Source organism: Arachis ipaensis, chromosome B2, assembly GCF_059453495.1.
Source record: "Arachis ipaensis isolate K30076 ecotype BB chromosome B2, ASM5945349v1, whole genome shotgun sequence".
Classification (NCBI taxonomy): domain Eukaryota; kingdom Viridiplantae; phylum Streptophyta; class Magnoliopsida; order Fabales; family Fabaceae; genus Arachis; species Arachis ipaensis.
This window is the reverse complement of record NC_142437.1, coordinates 106,915,869-106,932,498: the sequence shown is the minus strand read 5'-3', so window position 1 is coordinate 106,932,498 and position 16,630 is coordinate 106,915,869.

Below are 16,630 nucleotides of genomic sequence, written 5' to 3'. Positions count from 1 at the left end.
GATTCCCCACATGTAGCCATGGAAGTTCCTTGAGTGTTCAAGCATTGGGAGGCTAATTGATTTGTTACCGCATCCAAGGTGGCCATGATATTTTGCACATCCCTTTTCATCTCTTCTTGCCCTTGAACAAGAACACCAAGGGTTTCATTCATTAGAGATTGGGGTGGGTGGAAGGGTTCATTAAATTGGGGAGAGGGTTCATAGTAGGAAGGTGGTTCTTCTTGGTAGAGTTGTGGTGGTTCTATGTTTTCCACTCTTTCCACTTGTTGCACAACACACTCCATGGTTGCTTGAAATTGATCCAATGCTTCCTTGAGACGATCCCTTGACTCTTGTTCCTCTTGGATAATATGATTAGGATCATGTGGCTCTTGGATCGATGGATATGAGTATTCTTCCATGGGAGGTTGTGGTGAAAAGTAGTATTCATCTTGTGGTTGAAAATTTTCATATATTGGAGGTGGTTCATCTTGGTAATAATGTGGAGGAGGTGGCTCTTGAAAATGTTGATGTTGGCGTGGTGGTGGCTCTATGTGTGGTTCATATTGCTCATATGGTTGTTGGTAGGATGGATATGGATTAGGGTCATATGAAGATGGTTGGTAAGAAGGGGCTTGTGAGTATGGTTGGGAGTTATGTTGAGGGTATGGATCATAGGCATATGGTGGTGGTTCTTGAAAGTCACAAGGTGAGTCACCATAACCATTGGATTGATATGCATCATAGAATGGCTCTTCTTCATAGTGTATTGGTGGAGGTTGTTGCCATGAAGATTGATCATGTGCATGTGGCTCTTCCCACCTTTGGTTATCCCATTCTTGATACACATCTTCATTGTAGCCCCCATTACCTACAACATAGTTGTAATCACACTCATAGCCAAAGTGAGAATTCATGATAGCAAGAGAAAATAAAAATAAAATCAAATAAGAAGCAAGAAAATTAAATCCTAAAAACTAGTAAGAACTAACAAAGAAGCAAAAGGCAAACATATTCACAATATTCACATATATACAATAACCAATAACATAACACCATTGCAATTTCCCGGCAACGGCGCCATTTTCACGAATGGATTTTTGACGGTTTAGAAATTCACAAATGAAATCTCGTTGTAAAGTATAGCTTCTAAACCAACAATAATCCTTTCATGCAAAAATTTGTTTGTCACAAGTAACAAACCCCTAAATTCTATAAACCGAAGTATTTAAACCTCGGGTCGTTCTCCCTAGGAATTACAATGAAGTGTCTTGTTATTGGTTATGGATTGTATTTTGGGGTTTTGGGATAAGAGACATGAAATGTAAATGACAATGAAAATAAACTAACAACTAAAAAGCACTTGGCAAGGTTGTGAGAATTAGAAGTCCTATCCTAGTTATCCTCCTCAATTGTGACCACAATTGTCCATTGCTACCACTTAGTTAACCTCTAATAATGGAGGAAAGTCAAGTGGATGAATCAACTTGATTCCACAAGTCCTAGCCAACTCCCAAGGGAAATACTAGCTTTAGTGGTATCTAAATCAATTAGCAACTTCTAATTATCAATCAACAAAGACATTAGATAATTCAAGCGTCACTAATTACTCTACCTAGGCCAAGAGGAACAAAATCTACACTAAAATCCAACCAAGCATTTCATCAAACACTTGGAAGGCATAAAAGAAAAGCAAAGTAAATTGATAACAAAAATAGAATCTAACAACAATTATGGCAAGGAATTAACAACCACAATCAAAAGGAACACCATTATTATGAATTACCTCTAATTGAATTGAAAGAAAATAGAAGGAGCAAAAGTAGATCTACAACAAAACATAAGAACAATAATAAGGAAATTACAACAAAGGAATAGAAGAAGATTGAATGTAGCAACAAAGAATTGAGAGATAGAAGTGGAAGAATGCAAAGATTAAAACCTAGATCTAAAAACTAAACCTAATTCTAATCCTAATTCTAGAGAGAAGTGAGAGCTTCTCTCTCTAGAAACTAACTCTCAAAACTAAACTAAGCTAAAACTAAACTAATGATAACTAACATCTAAAGTGTGAAAAGTATGAAAAGTATGAAAAGTATGAAAAGTATGAAAAAGTATGAAAAGTATGAAAAAGTATGAAAAGTATGTTGATTCCCCTTCAATCCTTGGCTTAAATAGCATCAGAAATGAGTTAGATTGGGCCCACAAGGCTTCTAAAATCGCTGGCCACGTTTGCATTAAGTGGGTCATGTGCCACCATCGGCGCGTCCGCGTACCGTGCGCGTGCGCGCCCCTATGCGCGATGCAACTATGACAAATCTTATATCGTTTCGAAGCCCCGGATGTTAGCTTTCCAACCTAACTAGAACCGCATCAATTGGACCTCTGTAGCTCAAGTTATGGTCGTTTAAGTGCAAAGAGGTCGGCTTGACAGCTTTCCGGTTCTTTCATTTCTTCATGAGTTCTCCAACTTTTCATGCTTTCTTTCTTCATTCCCTTGATCCAATCTTTGCCTCCTAAACCTTAAATCACTTAACAAACATATCAAGGCATCTAATAGAATCAAGGTGAATTAAATTTAGCTATTTTGAGTCCTAAAAAGCATGTTTTCACATTCAAGCACAATTAAAGGAGAATATACAAAACCATGCTATTTCTTGAATAAATATGGGTAAAAGGTGATAAAATCCCCAAAAATCAATACAAGATAAACCCTACAAATGGGGTTTGTCATGAATACAGGGGTCCATTTGAAGAGTATTGTAAAGGACATGGGATCAAACTTGAGAAGACGATTTCTAAAACTCCTCAACATAATGAAGTTGGAAAGAAAATGAATCGCACTATCAATGATAGAGTGGGATGTATGCTCTCTCATGTAAAGTTGCCTAAATCCTTTTGGGGTGAAGTAATGAGGATTGCGGTAGATTTAATCAACTTTTCTCCTTCAGTTCCACTAAATGGTGATGTTCCAGAGAAAGTTTGGAGAGAAAAAGATGTCTTCTATAGTCACTTGCGAGTGTTCGGTTGTAGGACTTTTGTTCACATTCCAAGAGATGAAAGGTCCAAACTTGATGAAAAGTCAAAGCAGTGTATCTTCATGAGTTATGGTCACAAAGACTTTGGTTACAGATTATGGGATCTGGTGAGTAAGAAAATAATTAGAAGGCGAGATGTGATTTTTCTTGAAGACCAAACTATTGAAGATCTTGAAAAGACAGATAAGCCAACAATAACTATTAGACGTTCTGCTGATGATGAACCTGGTCCTTCCATTAGACCTCCTATTAATGGAGGAGATGTATAAGTTGATACTGATGGTGATGATTTGCATGATGAACCTACACCTCAACCTGAGGTGACAAATGCAGAAGTTACACCAGATGTTGAAGTCCCATCTGAACCACCAGTTGAGCCTGAATTGAGAAGATCTACTAGAGAGCATCATCCTTCTCAGAAATACTCTCCTCATTAGTATGTAATGAACACTGAGACTGGAGAGCCAGAGAGCTACCAGAAAGCTATGTCTATGAGTATAAGGAAGATTGGTTGAAGGCCATACAAGAAGAAATAAAATTCTTACATGAGAATTATACGTTTGAATTGGTGATGCTACCGAAGGATAAGAGAGAATTCAAGACTAAATGGGTGTTCAAATTGAAAGCAGATGAAAATGTCTCACGGCCAAGGTATAAAGCTCGATTGGTTGTGAAAGGCTTTGAGCAAAAGAAAGGTATTGATTTTGAGGAGATTTTCTCTCCAGTTGTGAAGATGTCCTCTATTCGAGTTGTACTTGGATTGGTGGCTAGTTTGAATTTAGAGGTTGAGCAGCTTGATATGAAGACTGCATTCTTTCACGGTGACATAGATAAATAAATTTATATGGAGCAACCAGAGAGTTTAGAGGTTAAAGGAAAGGAGCACATTGTATGCAAGTTGAAGAAGAGCTTATATGGGTTGAAGCAAGCGCCAAGGCAGTGGTACACGAAGTTTAATTCCTTTATGGAAGGTCATGGGTATAGTAAGACTTCTTCTAATCATTGTGTGTATGTTAAGAAATTTTCTGATGGTGATTTTATAATTTTCTTGCTTTATGTTGATGACATGTTGATTGTTGGTCATGACACTAAGAAGATTGAAAGTCTTAAGAAAGACTTGAACAAATCCTTTGCTATGAAGGATTTGGGTTTTGCAAAGAAAATTCTTAGCATGAGTATCACTCGTGACAGGAAGAATGAAAAACTGTGGTTGTCACAGCAGTAGTATATTGAGAAGGTTTTAGAGAGGTTTAGCATGAGTAATTCCAAACCTGTTAGTACTCCACTTGCTAGTCATTTCAATCTAAGTTCGTGACAATGTCCTACAAGTGAGAAAGAGAAAGCATAAATTAAGAAAATTCCATATGCATCTACAGTTGGCAGTTTGATGTATGCTATGGTTTGCACCAGGCCGGATATTGCTCATGCTGTTGGAGTTGTTAGTCAGTTTCTCTCTAATCCTAGCAAGGAACACTGGCAAGTAGTGAAGTGAATTATTAAATACCTTAATGGTACTTTCAGAGTTTGTTTATGCTTTGGAAGTGGCCAACCTGTGTTGGATGGTTACACAGATGCAGATATAGTTGGGGATCTTGATTCAAAGAAGTCTACTTCTAGTTATATGATGACTTTTGCAGGGAGAGCTGTTTCGTGGAAATCTCGACTTTAAAAATGTGTTGCTTTGTCTACTACAGAGGCATAATACATTACTATTGTTGAAGTTTCTAAGGAACTCTTGTGGATAAAAAAATTTCTACAAGAGTTAGGCATCAATCAAGAGAAGTTTGTGTTATTTTGTGACAGTCAAAGTGTTATCCATCTCAGCAAAAATCCGACATTTCATTCCAGATCAAAGCACATAGAGGTGAGATATCATTGGATACATCAAACGCTTGAGATGAAGTCATATGCACTTGACAAGATCCATACTAATGATAATAGTTCAGATATGATGACTAAGATTTTATCTGTAATAAAGTTTTATTCCTGCAAAGAGAAGGAGAACTTGGTAGAGCAGCCTAACTCCACTTGAGTTGGTAAGAGGGAGATTTGTTGGTGGGTCCCCAACCTCAGGTGGGGCCCACACAACTTTAAAACAAAAATAAATAAATAAATAAATAAAGAAGTGGCAAAATCCATGAGAGAGATAGAGAGAAGCTTCATTCATTTTGAATGAAAGGAAACGAAGCAGCGTGGTTTCGACGAAGAGAAGAAGAATTGGGAAAAAATGGTGGTATCATTTTGATCTTATTGACCTGGTAAACTCATTCCATTTCTTATGAAATTTTAGTATGTTATTCCTGGTGTAGAGATGAACATTAGGATATAACATGCTAGTTATATTGTCTTTTCTTTTGTCTGATTTGAGATACTCACTTTATGGAGGGTTTATGTTGATTTCATCAATTTTGATGATGTATCTTGTTGATTGTTTGAGATGCCTTAGTGCTACTAGAAAGACTGATTGTGTACCCATTATTTTGATAGGGGAAGATTTTACTGGACTAGGTCCTGTGGATTTTTTGTCCATCTTTTAGGGGGGAGGGGGTTTCACGATAAAATTCTGGTATTTGATTATTTAATTTCATCCATTATATTTGCTACTTGAAGTATCTTTGATATTGTCTATTTAATCGTACAGGTTATGAAAAAATTATTTTTGGTACTTCTGCTGTTAGACAAGTTCTTATTGAACTTCAATTTTTCCAACAAATACATCTAATAAATCTTTTGGTTTGTATAATTATTACTAGTTAATTAGGTAATATAAGTAGTTGTCTTCTCGATAACGATGAATCACACGAAGATTTAATTTGGTAAAGTTTTTATTTTTTCAAAAGTAGCTTATAAAAGTTAGTTTTTAAAAAGTAGCTTTTTAAAAGTTATAACATTTATATTTGGTAAACTAAACTAAAAATAGTTTTTAATGAACACAAACAACTACAAATGCGTTTGATAAAATAGCTTTTAAAATTTAAAAATACTATAATAGATATTATGGGGCCTGCTACACATACAAGTAAAAAGGCCGTACAAGTTTTACAAGTTATCAGCCCAAACTTCATTAACACGCGCATTAACTCATTTTGAATGGAGCGTAACTACACGCGCCCCACTCAAACGGTTCCTCTTCGTCTTCTTCTTCTTCTTCTTCTTCTCTTCTTCTTCTTCTTCGTCTTCGTCTTCTTCCTCTTCCTCTTCCTCTTCCTCTTCCTCTTCCTCTTCCTCTTCCTCTTCCTCTTCCTCTTCTTCTTCTTCTTCTTCTTCTTCTTCTTCTTCTTCTTCTTCTTCTTCTTCTTCTTCTTCTTCTTCTTCTTCTTCTTCGTTTTTTTTTTTCGATTTTCATGGTTTCTAAAATTCTTTTTCTTCTTCTTGCTGCACGTTCTTCTTCCTCTTACTCTTCTTCTTCTCCTTTTCTTTCGTTTCTGCACGTTCTTCTTCCTCGTTTTCCTCTTTTTCTTCTTCTTCATTTACGTCTTTTCTCTCTGTTTTCTCTTTTTTTTTCGATTTTTCATGGTAAAATCGTTTTTGAAGAAGAAGAAGCAGCAGAAGATGAGAAGGAGAAAGAGAAAGAGTTCTGAATTATGCGTAAGATGTACTTCAACGAATTTTGGTTTGGGTGAATTCTTGTAACTGTTTGGGTGTATTTTCTGTAATCCTTTGGGTGTATTTCTGTAATCATTTGGGTGTATTTGAGTGATATCTGACTGATATCTATGGGTGTATCTGACTCATATCTATGGGTGTATCTTACTGATATCTATGGGTGTATTTTTCATTTCAGAAAAAATGGCAGGCAGAAACCAAGCTGAAAAAAATGTAAGAACAAATATATGTCTTCGATCAAATCAGTTTTTCATAATAGAAATATATCTAACTCTAATTTTGCTTTGTTTACAGCAAATCAAGGACCTAAAGTGTGCAACCCATCTGTTGAGTGAGAAATTCAGAAATATGAGCGAGGAGAAGTGATGCAATAAGACTGTCCAGGCCATCCTCATTGTTATTGAGTCCATTTTGTCAGATAGATTCTAATGATATTGTCACTGATTAATGTAACTGTTATATACTCTTGTAAGAAATTGAACACATGGTGTAAATATATTTGATCCAATTATAAGTAAATTTTTTTTCCATAATTAAACTCTCTCTGGTGTATTCAAAATGTCTGATTTACAGGTACTATAATATGAAGTGGTGATCCAGATAGATTGAAACCCATATATGACGGTCTGCATAGAGATCTGCATAATACACCCAAACACAGACTATAAATACACCCGATAAAAAATTAAATTTACACCTCTACTGCAGATTTTAACCCAACACTACCTGAAAGCCACTTGTTGTCCACAAGACCAAAATTAATTAAACTCTCTCTGGTGTATTCAAAATGTCTGATTTACAGGTACTATAATATGAAGTGGTGATCCAGATAGATTGGAACCCATATATGACGGTCTGCATAGAGATCTGCATAATACACCCAAACACAGACTATAAATACACCCGATAAAAAATTAAATTTACACCTCTACTGCAGATTTTAACCCAACACTACCAGAAAGCCACTTGTTGTCCACAAGACCAAAATTAATTAAACTCTCTCTGGTGTATTCAAAATGTCTGATTTATAGGTACTATAATATGAAGTGGTGATCCAGATAGATTGGAACCCATATATGACGGTCTGCATAGAGATCTGCATAATACACCCAAACACAGACTATAAATACACCCGATAAAAAATTAAATTTACACATCTGCTGCAGATTTTAACCCAACACTACCTGAAAGCCACTTGTTGTCCACAAGACCAAAATTAATTAAACTCTCTCTGGTGTATTCAAAATGTCTGATTTACAGGTACTATAATATGAAGTGGTGATCCAGAATTCCAAATAGATTGGAACCCATATATGACGGTCTGCATAGAGATCTGCATAATACACCCAAACACAGACTATAAATACACCCGATAAAAAATTAAATTTACACCTCTGCTGCAGATTTTAACCCAACACTACCTGAAAGCCACTTGTTGTCCACAAGACCAAAATTTAGCAGAAAATCATTCCAATTCCTATCAAATGAGTCTTTGCTATGAGGGTTTCATTTTTCCTCTTTGCTACATGTAATCAATTGATTCTTAATCTCGTTTTCCTTCCTATTTGTGCTCCACTTCGCCCTGATTCAGCTGACAATCTGAGGTTGAATCATCTATTATCTTCAAAACGAGTTCAAACTTTGATTTCAGAAACCAGAAAATCGAAAAGAAAACGAAGCTGGAGTTACAGAGAGAAGAACTAACGTCAATGACGAAGAACAAACCAATGAGAAAGGAGAAGAAAAGAACGATCGAAAAACCAGGGGAAGACGCGCGAGAAGAAGAACGATAAAATTTGGAAAGAAGGAAAACAAAGAAGGAAACAAATCTTTTAAATTTGGTAGTTATACAAACGCGGGATCTTTGTATAGCGCGTGTAAGTGACGTAGGAGTTGCAACGCGTTTTAGTGGATTAGGCGTTAATGAACTTGTAATAGTTACAAGCCCTAATCGCTTGTATACTGAGCTTTTCCCTAGATATTAATATAAGAATTAAATTTTAATATTAATTAATGTATGAAGTTATATTAGATTTTTTAATTTTGATAAGCACAACTTTAAAAAAAATTTTCTTATGTGCTTTTAAAAATACTCATAATTTTTAAAAGCTGCAAGCACCAAAACATGAATTTTTTAGTTTACCAAACACAAAACACAAGCTAATACCTAATGACTGATAAATACAAATACCTCTTCAAAAAAATTTATCAAACTAAGTCCATACTTAATGACTAATTTTTACAAAGCCTTTATCTATTCATCAAATCAAACATGCATGTAAAACATATGATTACATTATAGGCAAATTTAAAAAAAATATAAAATCTTAATTAAAAATTAATAAAATTATATATAGATGTATCTACTAAAGAACAAGTGAATGCAAAACATGTCTTGTTTTCTTAAACCGGGCATATTTCATTATTAAAAAGACTAGATGTCATTAAAATAATGGCAACTACTTCAATAAAAATGCTAAAAATATTTTTTTATGTTGATTTTTGTTTAAAAAGTGTGACTTATTTGTTTAGCCATATTTTAAATAAAGATAACATTTTTATAATATATAAAAATCAAGCTTTACAATTTATCATTCAATGGTCAAAAAGAAATATCTTTACATAATGACAATTGATAAACCTATTTGTAGGGTTTATCTTGTATTGATTTTAGGAGATTTCATTACCTTTTGTCCACATTTATTCACTGAAATAGCATGGTTTCATGATTGTCTCTCAATTTGTGCTTAAGTGTGAAAACATGCTTTCTAGATCTTTAATTAGCTAAATTTAATTCACCTTTGATTCCACTAGATGTCTTGATTTGTTTGTTAAGTGATTTCAAGTTGAAAAGGCTAGGAATGAATCAAAGGAGTGAAGAGGAAAGCATGCAAAGTGGAGAACACATGGAAAAAGCCAAAGATTCGAGAAACATCATCTACGCGCACGCGCACGGTACGCGCACGCGTGGATCGCGAAAACACAAGGGACCCGCATGCGTACTGTAGGCGTACACGTCGGTGGGCGCACGTAATTTTTAAATAGAAAACGTGCCCAACGATTTCTGAGAGTTGTGGAGCCTAGTTTGCAACCAACTTTGGCGCCAAAATGCATATAAGAACCAAGGATTGAAGGGGAATCATCATCATACACACCATAATTCACATACACACTCATTAAGATTAATTTAGTTTAGTTTTAGAGAGAGAAGCTCTCACTTCTCTCTAGGATTAGGATTAGTTCTTAGATCTAGGGTTTAATTCATGCTTTTTTCTACTTTTGCTTCTCAATTCTTTGTTGTTGCAATCATCTTCTTCTATTCCTTTGTTGTAATTTCCTTTATGTTGGTTCTATATTTTGTTGTAGATCTACTCTTGTTCTTTTTCTTTCCTTTCAATTCAAGTTGAGGTAATTCATAATAATTGTGCTTCTTTTGATTGCTTTCGTTAATTCTTTGCAATACTTGTTGTTAGATTTTATTCTTGTTGTAGATTTACCATGCTTTCCTTTCATACCTTCCAAGTGTTTATCAAAATTCTTGAGAAGATGTTAGAGTAGAATTTTATGCTCTTGGCTTGGGAAGGTAACTTAGGAACTCTTGAGTTACTAATGTCCAAGTGATTGACGATTGGAAGCCATTAACGCTAGATCTCACTAATTGATTTGGTGGAGAACTAGGACTTATGGACTTGGATTGACATAGCTCATTTGACTTTCCTTTATTAGTTAGAGGATGACTTAATGGGGTTGATCCTTGCTAATTCTCATGTTGTGGTTAGTGATTAGGATAGAGATCCTTGACCACCAAATCTTGCCAAGACCTTTTTAGTTATTAGTTTACTTCTTTGCCATTTATCTTTCATGTCTCTTATCAAAAACCCCAAAATATACCTCATAACCAATAACAAGGACACTTTATTGCAATTCCTAGGGAGAACGACCCGAGGTTTAAATACTTCAGTTTATAGATTTTAGGGGTTTGTACTTGTGACAACCAAAATTTTTGCATGAAAGGATTAGTGTTGGTTTAGAAACTATATTGCAACGAGACTTCATTTGTGAATTCTAAACCGTCAAGAATCCGTTCATCAAAATAGCGCCGTTGCCGAGAAATTGCAATGGTGTTGTGTTATTGGTTATTGTATATATGTGAATATTGTGAATAGCTTGATTTTTGGATTGCTTGCTAGTCTTTGCTAGTTTAGGACTTTGTTTCATTATTTTTCTATTAGATTTTGAATTTTATTTTCTCTTTTCACTATGAATTCTCACTTTAGCTATGAGTTTGGTTGTAACTATGTTGTAGGAAATGAAAGCTTCAAGGAAGATGTGTATCAAGGATGGGACAACCAAATGTGGGAGGAGCCATATGCATATGATCAATCTTCATGGCAACAACCTCCACCAATACACTATGAACAAGAGTCATTCTATGATGCATATCAATCCAATGGCTATGGTGAACCTCCTTATGACTTTCAAGAACCACCACCATATGCCTATGAACCATATCCACAACATGACCCTCAACCATACTCACAGGCTACTTTTCACTAACCACCTTCATATGACCCTAATCCATATCTACCATACCAACCATATGAGCCATATGAACCACATATAGAGCCACCACCATTCCAACATCAATATTTTTAAGAACCACCTCCTCCATATTATTACCAAGATGAGCCACCTCCAATGTATGAAAATTTTCAACTAAAAGATGAACTCTACTTTCCACCACAACCTCCCATGGAAGAATACTCATGTCCATCGATCCAAGAGCCGTATGATCCCAATTATATTATCCAAGAGGAACAAGAGTCAAGGGATCGTCTCAAGGAAACATTGGATCAATTTCAAGCAACCATGAAGCGTGTTGTGCAACAAGTAGAAAGAGTGGAAATTATTGAACCACCATAACTCTACCAAGAGGAACCACCTTCCTACTATGAATCCTTCCCCCAATTTGATGAACCCTTCAATCCACCCCATCCTCCAATGGATGACATCCTTGATGTTCTTGTTCAAGGACAAGAGGAGATGAAAAGGGATGTGCAACAATTCACGGCTGCCTTGGACGAGGTGGTAAACCGGTTAGCATCCCAATGCTTGAACACTCAAGGAACTCCTATGGCTACATGTGGAGAATCAAATGAAGAGCATAACATGAAGGAGAGATTGGTAGAGAATGAGGGGTGTTGCTTTGTATTGGAACAATTGGAGGAAGTTTTAATTATTGAAGGCAAGGAAGAAGTGGTAGAAGACTTAGGAGATGCGGAGCCTCCTTGGGAACATAGAGTTGAAGAAACCACCTCCAAGAAGAATGAATTTGATGCTAAGGAGGAATGTGCACAACCTCCAAGGTATATCCCTTATGAAAACTTGGATGGGATAGAGCAAGAATTGAGTTCCTTTGGTGATGAAGACCAAGCATCAAAGCTTAGTGGTGAAGAATCATTTGAGCATGAAGAACCTTCTCCCGTTGGATTTGAAAGCGTTGTGGAGGTAGCATTTTCTCACCCTCCCATTTATGATTTGAGTAAGGGAAAATGTTTAGATAAAATTGTTGAACGAAGGATTGAGATTAGGAGATCTTGTGAGGATATGGTGATCCTTAGAAAAAGGAGGACGGAAGTTGGATACGCTTTGTCAAGACCCTTAGAAGCTTCTTTACCTAGGTTGCCATCTACTCCTTCACTTGAGTGGGTAAAATTCATTTCTATTAGCTTTATTGTCCCACTTGAGTATGGCTTGCTTGAAACGGATGGTCAACTTAGGATGCTTTGTGGGATAAAGCATAAGCGAAAGATGTTTCATGGTTGGCATTGCAAATCAAGGCTCATTATGGTTGATACTTCAAGAGTTGAATACAAAGGTTGGAATAGTGCTCAATTAGATGGGTCTAGGAGAATTGTTGGGCACTTCATAGAGAATTCATCTTGTTCACCACCTGGATGGACTAATAATGATGATCAACCTCAAAACGGGTGTGAAAACAAAGTGTGGGATCCCGGATTACAAGAAGAGGACCAACTTTGGGAGCCCCAAGCTTGTGAAGAACTCCATCAAGACTTGGCTCAATCCATGAGGAATCTTGGGACACAATGGAGAACCAAACATTGGTGGGAGTTCCAAGATAGCTTCAAGCACAAGCCACCTTGAGAGGAGCTCCCCATAAGTCCAACTTAAGGACAATAAACAAAAGTGCTAGGTGGGAGACACCCTACCATGGTAAATTCTTTTCATTTTCTCTTTTGTACATATTGGTAATTAGTTTAATTTCATGTTTTGTTGAGTTTGTTGAGTATAATTGGTAGTTTAGTATGTTAAATAAGGTTTTATAGTGTTTTGGTAGCTGTTTGGAGGGTTGAAATGCTTGGATTGATGCAAAAACATAGAAAAAAAATTTTAAAAATAGAGCACCATTCGCGCGTACGCGCACTGCGCGCATACACGTGCATCAAGCATTTTCGCCTACCCACGCGGACGCGCCATGTACGCGTACGCGTGGATTGAGAAATTCCACCCCCAAGCCAAAAAACCCGAGAGTTGTGCGAACGCTGCGCTAGGATTGTGCCTTTCGCACAAACCAACTCGCGCGTACGCGCACATGACGCGTACGCGCCACTCTCAAAATAAGCCATCGACGCGGACACGCCATGTACGCGTACGCGTTGCGTCGATTGCACCACCATCTGCGCGCGCGCGCCATGCGCGCGGATGTCCTTCCTTCAACACATCTCTTTTCTTCTCCTCTTTCCATTTCTTTCCTTTTCCTTTCTTCTTCCCTTCTTCTACCCTCATCCAACACTCCCAAACACCATTGATAACCATTTATTTTAGTTAACTAATTAGTTAGTTAGTTAGTTGATTAGTTAGTTTTAGTTAGTTTTCATTTTATTTTCTCTTTTTCATTGTAAGTGTTGGATTGTTATTCTTGTTTACCATTAAGTGCTGCTGAGTATTAAAAAGGGATGTTATCTTAACATCATTATGTTTATAATCTTTGTTGGATTCTATTGTTGAGGTTATATTTTGCTACTTGGTTTTGAGTTTTTCATGCTTACCTTTTAAGAATACCAAGTGATGAGAATTGCCTTCGAGCTTGTAACTCTTCTTGAATTGCATGATTTGGCCACCATGTGATTTGAATTCTTTTCCTCGATTATGTAATTTCTTGATGGATGTTGTGCATTTACTTCAATGCATTGTATTACATGATCATATGCATCCATACGCTTTTAGCTTGAATGCTCTCATGCTTCTTTAATGCTTGTTTTAACTTACAAGTTTACTTAAAGCATCTCAAGCATACTAGAATGAGTAAAGTGCATGCTTCTTTAGTAACATAGCTTTTATGCTAATGTGTGTTCTAAACCACGCGCAATTTAGAATTCACACACTTACTTGTCATTAATGTCACACTAATTCACTCACTCAATTCTAGTGATTAGTACCTCATTGCAACAATGTATGCTTCCTTGCTTTTGTTTTCTCATCTTATGGTGTTATATTTTTGTTTTTCATGAATGATGCACCGCAAGAAAAAATGGAAGCGGAAGAAAGAACACGCAACAACCGGTTGACCTACCAGCTGAAGGTAGCAATCCGGAGAGTCGTCGTACCCCCTTGCTCATCTTTGAGTGCACCGAGGACGGTGCAAACTTTTAAGTGTGGGGAGGTCGTCCGACCGATTGGCGATTTTGGGTGACAAATTCTAATTTCAACACTTTTGCATTCCATTCTAGGTTTTTAGGATTTTTATTTGTATTTTCTTATTTTTTGCATATATATACACAATAAGCTTAGTCAAAATAATGAAAATTTTCAAGATTTTTATCTATAGGGCACCAATTGATTTGAGTGAAAGCTTTTCATAGAACTTGCTTGAATTATATATATATTGTGGAACATGGTTTTTGAGCTAAGAACACAAGCTAGTGAGATTTGAGCCTAATGGTGTGGTTACATTTTATAACCACTTATTTTCCCTTCTTGTGTGCATTGTTCTCTTTCTATGATTGTAATATTTGATTTGTTTGATTCTTTATGTCCATTATTTTGTGTATTCATATATTTATATGATTGAGGCCATCATTTCAATGAGCTCAATTACCCAAATAGCCTTACCTTTTATCGTCAATTGTTAGCCAATTTGAGCCTACGATTAACCCACTTTGTTCTTTAATTTAGCACATTACAAGTCTTAAAGCGAAAAACAATAAATATCCTTATTTGGATCTTTGATTAGCTTAGGCTAGTATATGTGTATCATTCAAGTGTGGGAACCTTGGGACATTGGGTGAATAAAAGGGTAGTTTTGTATTTTTGTTGTAAATGTTGGGAATTGGGTATATGTTCATGTGTAATGAATGTAAAACCTTATGCATTGATGTTTTTGTATATATCGCAAAGCAAAAAAGAAAAAAAAGAAAAGAAAAAGAAAAAAATTAAATAATATGAAAAAGAAAAGAAAAAATAGAAAAAGAAAGAAACAAAGAAAAAGAAAGAAATAAAAAGGGGACAAAATGCCCCAAAGCAAAGTTCAATAAGGATCAATGCATAAATGTTGTGAAATGAAAAGAAAATGCATGAGTATGTTAAAAAGTGAAGAATGAGTAGTTAGGTTAGCTTTTTGAATTGTATAGGATGTCATAGGCTAGGTGGAAAGTCTAAGCTTATTAAAGATTTAAATTTCAAGCTCACTTAACCATATATGCATCTTACCTTGACCCTAGCCCCATTACAACCAATGAAAAGACCTTATGATACTTGTATGCATGCATGAAATAAATGTCGATTGTTAGAAGAAAAACAAATCTTGGAAAGCATGATTAGGGGAGAATTGAGTGAATCAACCCTAAACACTTGAGCGAATAGAGTGCAAACACTACCGGTGAGGGTTCGATTGCTCAATTACATGTTTTCCACCTATGATCATCACTCCTCATGCAAGTTTGTAAAAATATTTAATAGCTCAATTCAATTATGGTTTGGCATGGTTGTTAATACCCTTAGCCCTTGTGCATATATGTATTCTTGGAAATTGATTTATTTTGACCAAGCAATTGCATTCATGTAGATAGTTGCATATAGGTAGTTTGCATTTAGATTAGTTTACATTGAATAAATGTTGATACCCTTTGTTCTTTCTTGGTTTAAGCATGAGGACATGCTTGGTTTAAGTGTGGGGAGATTAATAAACCCATTTGTAGTGTTTATCTTGTATTGATTTTAGGGGATTTCATCATCTTTTGCCCACATTAATTCAATGAAATAGCATGGTTTTATGATTGTCTCCCAATTTGTGCTTAAGTGTGAAAACATGCTTTCTAGATCTTTAATTAGCTAAATTTAATTCACCTTTGATTCCACTAGATGCCTTGATTTGTTTGTTAAGTGATTTCAAGTTGAAAAGGCTAGGAATGAATCAAAGGAATGAAGAGGAAAGCATGCAAAGTGGAGAACACATGGAAAAAGCCAAAGATTTGAGAAACATCATCCACGCGAACGCGCACGGTACGCACACGCGTGGATTGCGAAAATGCAAGGGACGCGCACGCGCACTGTACGCGTACGCGTCGGTGGGCGCACGTGATTTTTAAATAGAAAATGTGCCCAACGATTTTTGAGAGCTGTGGGGCCCAGTTTGCAACCAACTTTGGCGCCAAAATGCATATAAGAACCAAGGATTGAAGGGGAATCATCATCATACACACCATAATTCACATACACACTCATTAGGATTAGTTTAGTTTAGTTTTAGAGAGAGAAGCTCTCACTTCTCTCTAGGATTAGGATTAGTTCTTAGATCTAGGATTTAATTCATGCTTTCTTCTACTTTTGCTTCTCAATTCTTTGTTGTTGCAATCATCTTCTTCTATTCCTTTGTTGTAATTTCCTTTATGTTGCTTCTATATTTTGTTGTAGATCTACTCTTGTTCCTTCTCTTTCCTTTCAATTCAAGTTGAGGTAATTCATAATAATTGTGCTTCTTTTGATTG